The following is a 12,685-nucleotide window of genomic DNA, read 5'->3' on the forward strand; positions in this document are numbered from 1 at the left end:
TGATTTCGCGGACCGCGGATTCGCGTGAATTCGCGTAACGCGAATTTGCAAATTTCACCCATACTTAATGGTGAGGCGTCTCCCAGAATTCACAGAGAGCTTTTGTCTACTATCATACACTTGTGAAAAATGTTACAGTTTTGCTGTCGGAGCTTGCTGAAGTAATTTCATAGAACAACATACAGAGCTTGTTATTTGAAAATAAATAAACCTTTTGAACTTACAAATAGACTCTGTGGTATGTGGTGTGGTGGGGTGGCCTTACACGAGTGATTGAGCGAAAGGGTGTTATGTTCCTGGTTGTGTAATCATTGGGTATCTTTATGTGGGGGTTTGGGACCTAGTGAGACACTATAGCTAGTCGGTCAGGGGATTGTGGGTTCTGACTGAGGTTTGAGTAAGGTCCAACCTCCCATCACCAACATCCTATTTTCTTGTGCATAGTTCTGTATGTGGCTGTGCAGAATCCCCATAACAGTAGTAGTATGTATTATCCTATCAAAAATACTAGTCAAATTTCTGGTTGGGCAATTTGTTGGTTGGAATTGTCAAAGCCTCAAGATTAAGAAGAATAGAAGAGAACAACCCAAAGGACAGGACCCAGTGGCTTGAGCTATTGGTCAATCTGAGTTTTATTCAAAAGAAAACCTTCAATATAGAGTGGCCTAATGGGCAAGCATAGCTACAGACAGACTAATAGTAGTAGTACAGAGAGTCAGAGCAGAGGCAGCTAGAAGGAGCCTAGAGGCAGGGATAACCTGAATTTGGAAACAGATAGTCAATTTCAAAGAAGCTTTTGTTAAAAATAGAATTCGGAAGTGGAACCATAATTAATAGTTTAGAAAAAATAAGGTGCAGTAAAAGTTATGGAAATATAATTGTTAATATTAACCACTGAAGGACTTACTGTGGCCAGCAGGAGGGCCCTCGGTAGAGGAGCGGTCCTCTGGTGGTTGTCCCGCCGACTCGGCCGAGATGGCTGAGACGGACGAGACTGCTTCTTGACCCTGGGTGGTGCTGATCATGTAAAATATAATATAATAAATGCAATAAAAAAATTAGACAAACATTAATGAGTACTGGAAACAAATAAACAATTTTTAAAAATGCTCAAAAGACATGTTAGGAAACAACAATTGCAATAAAATTGACCTATCTAATCAGATCGACTACTGGCTTGCAGGATTCAAGGACCATCTACTTATTTATGAACACTAATCCAATGTTCCATAATCATTCTGATTCCAGAATACTAATGAAGCCTACGTACCACCTGACCTAGACCACCTATTCCAGACGGGCCAATTGTTCACTAAGTAAGCATTTCCATTTTTTTGAGCCTTCAAAAATGCAGAGATGAGATGGAGGACACACGCATACATTTTTGCATACACCAAATCGTTGGTTGGTTGCGTCTGATGTTTTTCTGCTACTGACTGACACTGCTAAGCCTACCACTCACTAAACAAACTACAAAAGGTTCAACGGAGGACTGGGTTAAGCAGCACTCAGTGACAGAGGAGGTGTCACGCAGACCATAAAAAAACTATGAACTCATACTAACTAAACCTATTATCCATCCACCACTATTTCACAGGAGGACAATGGAAGGACTAGAGTCTCTCCAGCAATAGCATTACCTAACTTCAGTTCTCTAAATTAAACTCTTACATTAATCAGCCCAAGCTAGGGCAAAGTTGCAAACAAGTAAGAGTAGCACCCACCGAGCACCTGTGTCCTACAATCACAGAAGATTTTGAAACATAATTTACCTGCAATACAAGCAGCAGTAGTCTTGTTATTCGTCAAAAAATTATACACAATACTTATACTACTATATATTAGATACTCACCAAGCCCTGCGATCTCGACCCCTAGCAGGTCCAACAGGTCCTGCTCCCAGTCCAGGATGTCTGACTGCCGGTGGGCCAGCTGGTTATGGGTGCGCCGGGCCCCTAAGCAGCGAAACACTGCCCGGCGCACCTTCGCCCACCGAGGATAACGCTCCTGGGTAGGGGTACCCAGAACCTGGCCTGCCGCCTGCTGCCAAGTTCAAGGGGAGGTGGCGCAGGATAAAAAAAGCAAGGGCGGCCACCTCCGCCTCGCCAAAAAGCTGCCAGGCCTGCACCCCTGCAGGGCGCATTCTGCTGCAAAGCAGGCAGCTCTTGGGTGCAGGCGCCTTGCTCTTGGAGCCGGTAGTGCTGCTACCCTTGGCCATGGTTCTGGAGTGTATAGGAGGCACAAAGAAAAGTTAGAAGGAAAAAATAAAGCTGGGGGAAGAAGAAGGAGCTTAAAGAAAGAAGTAATATAAAACCGTTGAAAAGTAAAAAACTCAGTAAAAGTAGAAATAAAATGCAAAATATAAACTTAGAGACAGAGAGAGATAGATGATGAATAAAAAAAGTCAGAAAAACAGTGTAAAAAACTAAGGATTGCAAAAATTGAGGAAGGAGAGAAAAGCAGGCCCATAGCATAGAGTGAAAAACAAGTTGGCCGCGCCCATATTTCCCCACCAGCACGCAAACAGCACCCCGAACACGCACAACGGGCGCGACAAGCAATTACACACGCTCGCAAAGCTCGCATAGTGCAATAACATCTTCGTGTAGCTTCGCGTAGCATGACTACGCGAACTACGCCCAGGCCTACAAGTGGGCAGAAGGAATATACTTACAACTCATGCTGTTATGACACTGCTCACTCTATATATATTTATTTGATTTCTATTACGGGGCACCACACATCTACATAGGGTGCCTCGACCTACTGGTACTATATCTAACGCCTCGGGGTTCAGGTGCACTGTGTGTCAAATAGAAGGCTTCCAATTTAACCACAAATCTATTTACAAATTATACTGTACAGTCGAACATATAAAATCCATTTCTACCAGCTCCATCACACAAACATATCAAGACATTCCTTATTTACAATACATGGTAAGGGGAATAACCGACTTACTTCTCTACACATCATCGAGTTGCTGACCAAGGCTCATGTCTCCGTCACCGTCTTTCTCCTCTAGATAAATGCCCATAGTTCAGTCATTTAAGCCCTCATTGGCTGTGTGATATCTCTCTATTAGCCGTGCTTCTGTGCTGTTCAACATCATCTCTGGTTGTACTCTGTTACATGCCTTCACCACTGTGAGTACAGACCAAACAAGGTCATTCTCACTATGCCCACACTCTATGTAGTGCTGCACCAGTGGAGTTCCTTGCGTTCTACATCTTATGTTGGATTTGTGTTGCAAAACCCGCATTTTCACGGCTTGGGTCGTTTGTCCAATATATGACTTCCCACAAGGACAAGTCACTACGTACACCACATTTTTGGTGTTACAATTTGAAAATGTCTGCATAGTGTGTTTCTTGTTCTTAATCATCACAAATTTAGAATCATTCGTGAGTGGGCAAGCAATACAGTTATTGCAACAATAATGTCCTACCAATGTTGGTAAACCTAGTAGACCTTTTACATCTTTTTTAATCGATGGTTCCCTAGTTGCTCTTACTAAATATGTCTCAGGTTTTTTCCTTTTCTAAATGAAAAAAGCAGTTAAGGCATATTCAAATTTTCAATGAGTCTCCAGTTTCTCGAGATAATTTGTTTCACTTTGTTGGCTTTAGGGTTGAAAGTAAGGACGCACGTCTTTTCTGCCATTTCTTCTTTTATCTTAGGTGTTAGCAAACCTTCCCTTGGTGTGTACGACGCCCAATTTCTTCAGGTACCCTCTGTCACACAGTTTATGTTGTAAAATTTCCGCATTTTTTAAATACTCAACCTTATTGGAGCAATTGCGACGCATTCTTCAAAATTGCCCATTTTCCTTAAGGCTACTAATGTGACCTGAAGTAAACTCTAACAGCATATTTCTATTAGTGGGTTTTGTGTACAGACTTATTTCCAGCTTGCTCTAGTTATTAAAAATCCATTCATCCAGGAAATGAATGCGGACGTTGCTTGCAGACTTAGTAAACCTCATATCTGGGGTACGCTTATTCAGCCATGTATGAAACTTTTCTAGCTCTTCATGATTACCATTCCATAGCAAAAATATATAGTCAATGAAGCGTATCCATTTATCCGTGTTTGATCTAAACGGTGCCGCCTCATGGAAGATATAGTGTCTTTCAAAAAGATCCATTACAAGGTTGGTTATTTCTGGGGTGAAACAACACCCCATAGCCACGCCCTTCACTTGTAAAAACAACTCATTTTTAAAAGAAAAAAAGTTATTTTTCAGATAGATCTTTGCTAGCTCTGGTAAAAAGTCTGTAGGTACCTGGTGTGGTCTTGCTCTTTGGTCCAGTACCATAGCCATGACCATCAATGCCTCGTCCTGATATATATATATTACCTACTGGCGGTCGCCAGTAGGTAGTTATAGTTAGGACCAAGCATCCATAGGAAGAGCATCTTTTGTTTTGCGAATAACTTTGGCGTCATTTGATGAATCTTCATGAAATTTACCAAACTAATTCTTTGTTCATATCAGCTCCTATGTTAAAAGCTTGGGGGTGATTCGTCAAGAAGGGGGCGAGGTAAAAGGGTGGGTTTCTCCAAGTTAATTTCCATAGGAAACTTTAGACAAGGTTACAGGTCGAACGGCTGAACAGAAATACCCTAAATTTGGCAGGGAGAAGGGTCTTGGTCTAGAAAGCACGCTTTTGTTTCTTTGATGTAAATCTGTTCAGTATTTTTTGAGAAATATAAAAAATTACAGATGTCGATATTTGGGAGTTCTGTCATCTGATTGGCTGAGGCGTTACGAACACGAGCTTGCTGCTTATTGGCTGCGAGCTGTGCGAGCGGTTGAAACTAGGAAGTGTTGGCTGCCATTTTGTGATTCCGTTAAAGTGAGTAAGGGGAAAAAAGGGCAAACAGAATAGGAAAAAGGAGGGTAGGAGTGCTGGGAGCACTGTAGGGTGGTTAGGGTGTGCTATTGAGGGAGTGTAAAGTGAAGTACTTACCCTTCCAGGTGTGAAAGTGCTGTTTTGCCCAGGGTGAGATGGTGGTGAGGTGAGGTGCCGGTAAACTCTGGGATGAAAGCGTGTGCCTAAACCGTGAGCTGAGTGCTGTAAACTGATGTGCTATGGGCGCTGTAGCATACTGGCCTAAGTGAAGTATTTACCCTTACTGATGTAAAAGTGCTGTTTTGCCTAGAGTGAGATGGTGCTGAGGTGAGGTACCGGTAAATTCGGGGATGAAACTGTGCGCCTAAACTGTGAGCTGAGTGCTGTAAAGTGATGTGTTCTGGGCGATGTAGCATAGCTGTGCAGGTGGTATTAGTATGCGTTTAGACTATAGCGGAAGTGGGAAGCAAACTACTCACTGGTACCAGTCTGAAGACTCGGAGATGAAACTGTGAGTCTAAGTCGAGAGCTGATTGCTGTAGAGTGATGTGCTGTGGGCACCGTAGGACACTGGCAGCTGTAGCATACCTGTGTAAGTAGTGTTAGTTTCCGTTTATACTATACAGGGAGTGGGAAGTGAACTACGGACCTCTACCAGTCTGAAAACTCGAATGCAGTGTTTTTTACAAGCAGCAATAAAGAAATAATCATGAAGAATATAATGCAGCATGTTGCAATGCCACAGATGACAAATGGTGAAATCAGGTGTGTCTAAGAAAGTGGCTGTGTGTAATAAAGCGATGGAGTTTGAAAGTTATATAAAAACTTTCTTTATTTAAGTGCCAGAAATGGACCCACTGGTGCAATAGCTAAGGCATCCAGCTGAGGCAAACTCTAAGGTGTTCTGATGGATTCAAACGTAAGCTCCTGTATCACTGATTTCCACATTACATGTTACAGTTCCATGTGACATAAACAATACCTATTAGACTTGAATGACTCTAAATTCTATAAGGAAAATAAAGGTTGGATACGATTACCACATCTATCCTTTAAGAAAACAAAGAAAAAAAAAGATTTATCAAAATGTAATCATCGAACATTTTAGGTACCCTGGTACTGCTTTTTTGTAACACAAAATTATCAAAAGTAGAACAGTCAGGAATCTGTTGTACAGTAGATTCAATCTGGTGCGTGTCAGAATTGGTAATAGTTCTACCCACATTGGAACTTTGAGGAGGCATACAAACATTGCGCTTCTGAGAAGCACATTCGGTATCCTTCTGGTTAAACCATACATTATTGTCAGCAGCTGTTCAAAAAAATCATTCTTGTGCAGAGAGCTAAGGCATCGAGCTGAGGCAAACTCCAACCGCTTCTGCTGTATTCAAACCGAAGCTCCTGCATCAGTGAATTCCACATTACATGTTAAAGTTCCATTTGACATGAACAATAGCTATTAGACATGAATGACTACATTTTATAATGAAAATAAAGGTAGCATACGATTACCACACTGTGCCAAACAGTTCCTGAACAATGTTTTATTTTTTTTATCTTGATTGCCAGCTTGTGAGCACAGGCTGAGGAAGAGTAAATTTGTGTGAAAGGGCTTTGTGGATAACAGGCAGGCAGAGAGACGTATGCACAAAGAATAGACATGGTTTCAAAATGGATGTTGGGTTTAGGCTAATATGCAAGTAAATAGGGTATTTGCATAGGCCGTACATCACCGATCCCTGGTTAGAGTAGAGACATAAGGGGCAATAATGAAAACAGAGTTCAAATGCGTGAGCATACTTAGAAAGTTATTATATGAAAATAATTCAATTTAAGTGTATTAAAAAAAATGTAAGGAAAAAGTCAAAAAAGTTGGAAAAAATCAATCTAAGAATAACGTGAATTTCTTACAAGTCTTGGAGATTGCAGTCCAGAAGTTCTTCAGCGGCTTGAGATGCATAATGTTCCAAGAGGCCATTGTTGCCATCGTGTGAGAAAAGCGAAGCGATCCAATTCATATCCTCGAATGGACAGTAATGTTCCTCAAATGCTGGAGAGGCAATTTGAATTGGCACACAATCTGCGATGTTGTCAAAGGTCACATGTTGCAGGAGATCTTTCGTGGCTGCGCAGAAATCCCATTCCGCCACAATACCTTTTTGCGTTGCATCCGCCATTTCTCCACTGCCTCAACAATCAAGTTCATGGTTTTCAAGATAATCCATTACCCGCTGGATATCGAGAGCGATTTTTGGGATGTTAGCAAGGCATAGATTTATTCGCCAGTCGAATGGGCAAGTTTTGCAATAAAAAGATGGTTGTACGCAGATTGCATATGTGTAAATAAATGTCATGTTGTAACTGGCTCCAATAATAGATAGAGGCAGGCAGCCGAAAGTTGTTCCATATTTTTACAATATTGATGCAGCTTCACGTAGAGGCGTATTCTGTCGGATATGGTTGTTAGCACAGTGAGCGCAGCCATTTTTTACAAGCAAAAATAATAGTAGGATGGCCGCAAAGAGAGCAAGAATTATGGGCACTATTCCTAATATTCCATAGATGATAGAATACATGAAGTCTGGTTTTATACCAAAAAAAGTTTGAAAGAGTGTGAGAAGGCCGGAGGAGATTATGTTAAAAAAGTGTGCCAGACATTGAGTGTGAGATGTGTTGAAAATTGTGTAACAATTCACAAAGTGTAATGGGAGGTTCGTATTTAAAAGAGATTGCATTTTACTTGAATTTCGTGTTATCTGCAGTCGATAAATTTATTTTGCAGAAGTGAGGGACACTTCTTTTCTGAACAAAAGCTGTTTCAGTTTGGTTAGTTTAATGAAATCTGTTTTCAAAATAGGTTTTGAAGGTCAAGTTGAAGTTTTGGAGTTGTTTTGTGTGGGAATAGACATCGCCACAGGAAGTTACTCAGTTTGAAACAGTAAGGACAGACGGTATGCCAGCTCATATTCCATAGGATGCATGTTATTGAGAAGCAGATAACTGCTGTTAGAAAGCTGTGTGAATGTTTGGCTGATTGTGGGAGTTGGCGTGGTTTTAAGAAAGCACAAAAGATTGGGGGCTGTAAGGAAGTGTCATGCAGTTGGACATTCTTGGATAGTAATGAATGAGTGCCATTGTGGTCGCACTATTCACCTGTGAGAAAAAGTGTTATATCTTATTTAAGACAGCAATATGTAAATGGGAGAAACCACTGATCGTGAATAAATGCGCTATCTTATATAATCACATGCAACATGACAAACAACATGTACACCTAGCAGACACAGTGACACTATGTACTGTGGGAACCGTGGCTAGCCATGTATACAAACCAAACATGGCATGGCACCTATGCCACACAATGCAGAATGCGGGGAGAGATGGGAGCAAAGTATATGCAAAGGTGGGAAATGATTCTCGATTATAAAAGTATACAATGCAAAGTGTTGAGGGGATGTGCCAGGCAGACTTGAGTATACAGAGCACAGGCATGTACATGTGAACATACACTGATGGTCTATTGAGTGAAGTAGAAATTGGACGCAACCATGAATGTTACAGTCAGTAGGGATGATTACGAAAACATAGTGCGTACATGCCCCCTCCTCCCCAAATCTTTAGCTTTGTGGGCTGGATTAGGGTACGCAAGGCTAGCGCAGGGGTATGAATAAAAGGCACGTTTCTCTGGGTGTGCTTGTCTTCCGCAATGGCGAATGTGTCTGCCAGGTCTGCGCAGCTTACACCGCCATGAGGATGACCCCATAAGCAAAGGTGGCTGTGTGAATGATGCTCTCAGCCTGCTGGTACTCAGAAACTGTCATGGCCGCTGCAACGAACATATGCCCCACAGTTCACCATTCACTACTCCATTATGTGAAAGAGGGACCACCACGTGCCGGCGGAAGTTCCTGGGCCGAGGTCTGCGAGGTCGGAAGGTTCCTGAAATCAATGCTGGCTACCATGACACAGGCACACAGCGCCCAGCCTGAGGCCCAGCACCATGAAGTACTCTGTATACTACTAACACAGTAGTCCAACAGGTACCAACAGTGGAACGGTGTCTTAATCACACAATGGATGATGTTAGAACTGCATCTAAGAGTGGAGATGAAGGTACTCCCTTCGACCAGGTAAAACTTTCTCTAGGTCCCAACAGTGTAACGGTATCTGGATCCCACAATGGACAATGTCCGATATTACCTGATGCCTGGTTTTCATAGAACTCCCTCTGTTGAGGTGCATCAGACTCTGTGCTACCGTAGCTAACTGCTGCACATGATTATTGGGCTTGATTGACTGTAGTTACAGGACTACTCCACGGTACAGCAGGTCCGAACAGTGAAACGGGGTCTTGATTCTATGATTGAGGATGTCAGAAGTTAACGTCTGTGATAATTTCTGTGTACCCCCTCTGATCAGGTGCAACCAACTGTAGGAACCAACAGTGGAGCGGTGTCTTGATCGCACAATGGACGATGTTAGAACTGCATCTGATAGTGGAGATGAAGGTACTCCCTTCTACCAGGTGCTACCAACTCTAGGTTCCAACAGTGGAACGGTGTCTTGATCCCACAATGGACGATGTCCGAAATTACCTGCTGCTTGCTTTTCATAGAACTCCCTGTATCCCTCCGATCTGGTGCAACCAACGCCATGCGTTCAAATCCAACGGTACGTGGCTGTGAGGCGTTAATGAATACTGCCTATCGCCAACACTGCTGTCAGCAGGGCTCACAATTCAGATTGAGTGGTGATTGTTTAACTACAGAATCCAGTAGTCAAGTAGCTAGAACGTCTATTGAAATATACACAATATCCTTTTAGTATACTTGCTTAAAGAATTTTTTTTAGATGACTTATAGGTTTACTACAATGACCAAATTCATCTTGCAAGTCCAAAGGAACACTGAATAGTCTACACTGTGGACAGCAGAAATCGCAATTCTAATTGTTTTGATTTATTTATTGCAGAGTTTTCTGTAATTTATTTTGTTGTATTTTGTGAAGAGGAAGGGAGAAAAAGTATTCATGGTTGTCTGTGTGAGAACTGACTTCAATTAACCCTGCGAACAGCAGTGTTCACAATTCAGATTGTGTCGCTATTGTAGATGACGCAGTCCTGTAGGAAAAGACATTGCTCCAGTGCGCTCTGTCTGCACCACGCAAATGCATCATCGCAGTCTCCGTCTTGCTTCTCGTATGGCAAACTGTGTAGCTCAAGTCCACCTTACGTAGCTGTGGGCCATCTCTCTGGCCTACACTACAGACAGCAGTGTTCACAATTCAGATCGAGTCGCTATTGCAGATGATGCTGTGCTGATGATGGCAACAGATATTACTCCTAGTATGGCCCGCTCGCAGCACGCATCATCGATGGCTGTGCACATGCTGAATGCTTTTGATTTGGCTATCTGAGTGCACTAGAACTGATGGACCCATTATGATACAATCTTTTTGTGTATTATTTCAGATCTATTGATTGTGTCTCAGTATACCACAAGTTGTGGTTCTTTTATGATAGAATATTTGTCTGTATTATTTCACATCTGCTGTCCCTACCTTACTGTAGCACAAACTATTTATTCATTTAATATTGAATGTCTGTGTGTGATCCAGTGATTACTGTTGTAGTTGATGGTAGCAGCAACCACTCCCTGGGGGCTGCTTTACACTCACTCCACACGCATCTACCACAGACATGACTGGATATGTGACCCTGCAAATGAAAAGGTGTTAAGTGATCGTGCCTGTATCCACTTCCACTATCTGTGTCCGTGTGTTCATTATCTATGCATGATACTGCCCCTGGGCCATACTACATTACATTGTGCTGCGAACAGTGTATGCAACCATTTTACTCTCGTAGTGGAGAAAACTTTGGTTATCTAACTTTTAGGTGTATGGCTATCACAGGTGGAAGGCTACTTTACAGACGATGAATATTGATGAAGATGGTGGTTGCATGCTGTGTGTAGTGTAAGATATGTGTACATAGCAAAAAGTTTCAAAAAAGCTCTCTAAGCAGAAGAGGTGTGTCTCATCAAATGCTGTAGAGAGAATGACTAACATTGGTGGTGTTTTGCAACTGCTACAATGGGAAATGTTCTGAACTAATTAAATGCTTATTTTTGAAAGTGACATGACAACCGCGCGCAAGGAGACCGCACCCGACGCGATTTTGAGACAATATATTTACTAGAATATAAGTTTATTGCAGGTAGAACTATATAAATGTTTAAAATATCTTAGATTATCGCTTGATCTCATGTAAACTTTAAAGTTATTTACATATACTTTTGCGATATAAATGAAATGAGGGAATGGCATATGCAGCGCAACACCATACATCTATGACGTAAGACAGGGCCTGGCAGCGTGCACTCTTCGCATACGCAAAGAGCAGCAGGCGCGAACCCATACATACATGACGTAATGCACGGGTTGGTACTGAATACCCATCGCATACCAAACTAGCAGCTGGCACCACATCATACGTATATGTTGTTACGCGGGATGCGGTGCCACGAACCCGTCGGATACGAAATACGCATCATTTCAATATGGTGGATAGGATTCGCGTGCTGATGGAGTTTGATAGACTTCCGGTATAGGACTTTAGTTTTTCCCAAACAAAAGAAAAAATTATATACATATTTTTTGGAGAAGATATAAAATATTACATAATTTTAAAAGTTGAAAAAAGCATAATAGATTTGCAAAATATTGTAAAAAAGTTCGAAAATGTATAGGTTGTATAACATAAATTTAACATTAAAAAAACCTATGAAATTCACTGAAAAAAACATAGGTTTTATAGACGATATAGTTAGGAATTAGCATTTAAAACCCTTAGAAATTTACTTAAAAAACATAGGTTTCAGGGACGTTATAGTTAGTTGGACATTTCACTCGTACAAAACAATAAAAAATCCCATGTTATAGTTAGTTCAGCTAACTTTAACTCGCACCCCCGCAATGCACTGCTGAAGACATCACATATTACTTCATTCATGACATGGTCAGTGACATCACTGATGACATCACTGATGACATCTCAAATGACATCACTGATGACATCACTGATGACATCATCCACATGACAATCTGATGCAGCTCATCAGAGTCTTATATAAGACTTGATACACCCACTGTAAAATACAGACTATAAATTTCGAAACCTTGAACATACCAATACCAGTTGGTACATATCCAAAGACTAATTCCTATGTCGACACACACGCCAATTCATTCACCCATATAGTCACTCATACATACAAGTCAGCTATCAATATAACATTATAATATCCACTCACACATCTGTACAGACACTTAGACACCAACTCCCATTCATACAGTTATTCACATACCTATCCAGTAATGGAAATAATGATTCACACTTTTATTTACTCACCTGTACAGTTATACACATACCACCTCACTTATTTAAACATATACTAACACATACTTTCACTCTAATACAATAACTAATACAAGCACACACTGGTCCATACAGGCATTCTCACAATCACTCACTCTCACATATAGTCATTTATACAGTCCAACACTCACACGTACTGCCTTTGACATGTGCAGTTACTCACACATGTACCACTAAGGCATCAATTCACTCACCAAGACATCAATACACAAACTCACCCAGCCATACAGCTGTTCACAGATACAGACTTGAACACATATACGCAGTGAATTATCCACTCACACATTTATGCACAGAGTCACAGCCCCCACCCACACACACAGACACTCAGTAGAGATACTCAGACAAGCAATCAATAGCCCATATAGATCCTTATGTAACTGCTAACCAA

The sequence above is a fragment of the Lissotriton helveticus genome, chromosome 1_1, assembly GCF_964261635.1.
Source record: "Lissotriton helveticus chromosome 1_1, aLisHel1.1, whole genome shotgun sequence".
In the NCBI taxonomy this organism is placed as follows: domain Eukaryota; kingdom Metazoa; phylum Chordata; class Amphibia; order Caudata; family Salamandridae; genus Lissotriton; species Lissotriton helveticus.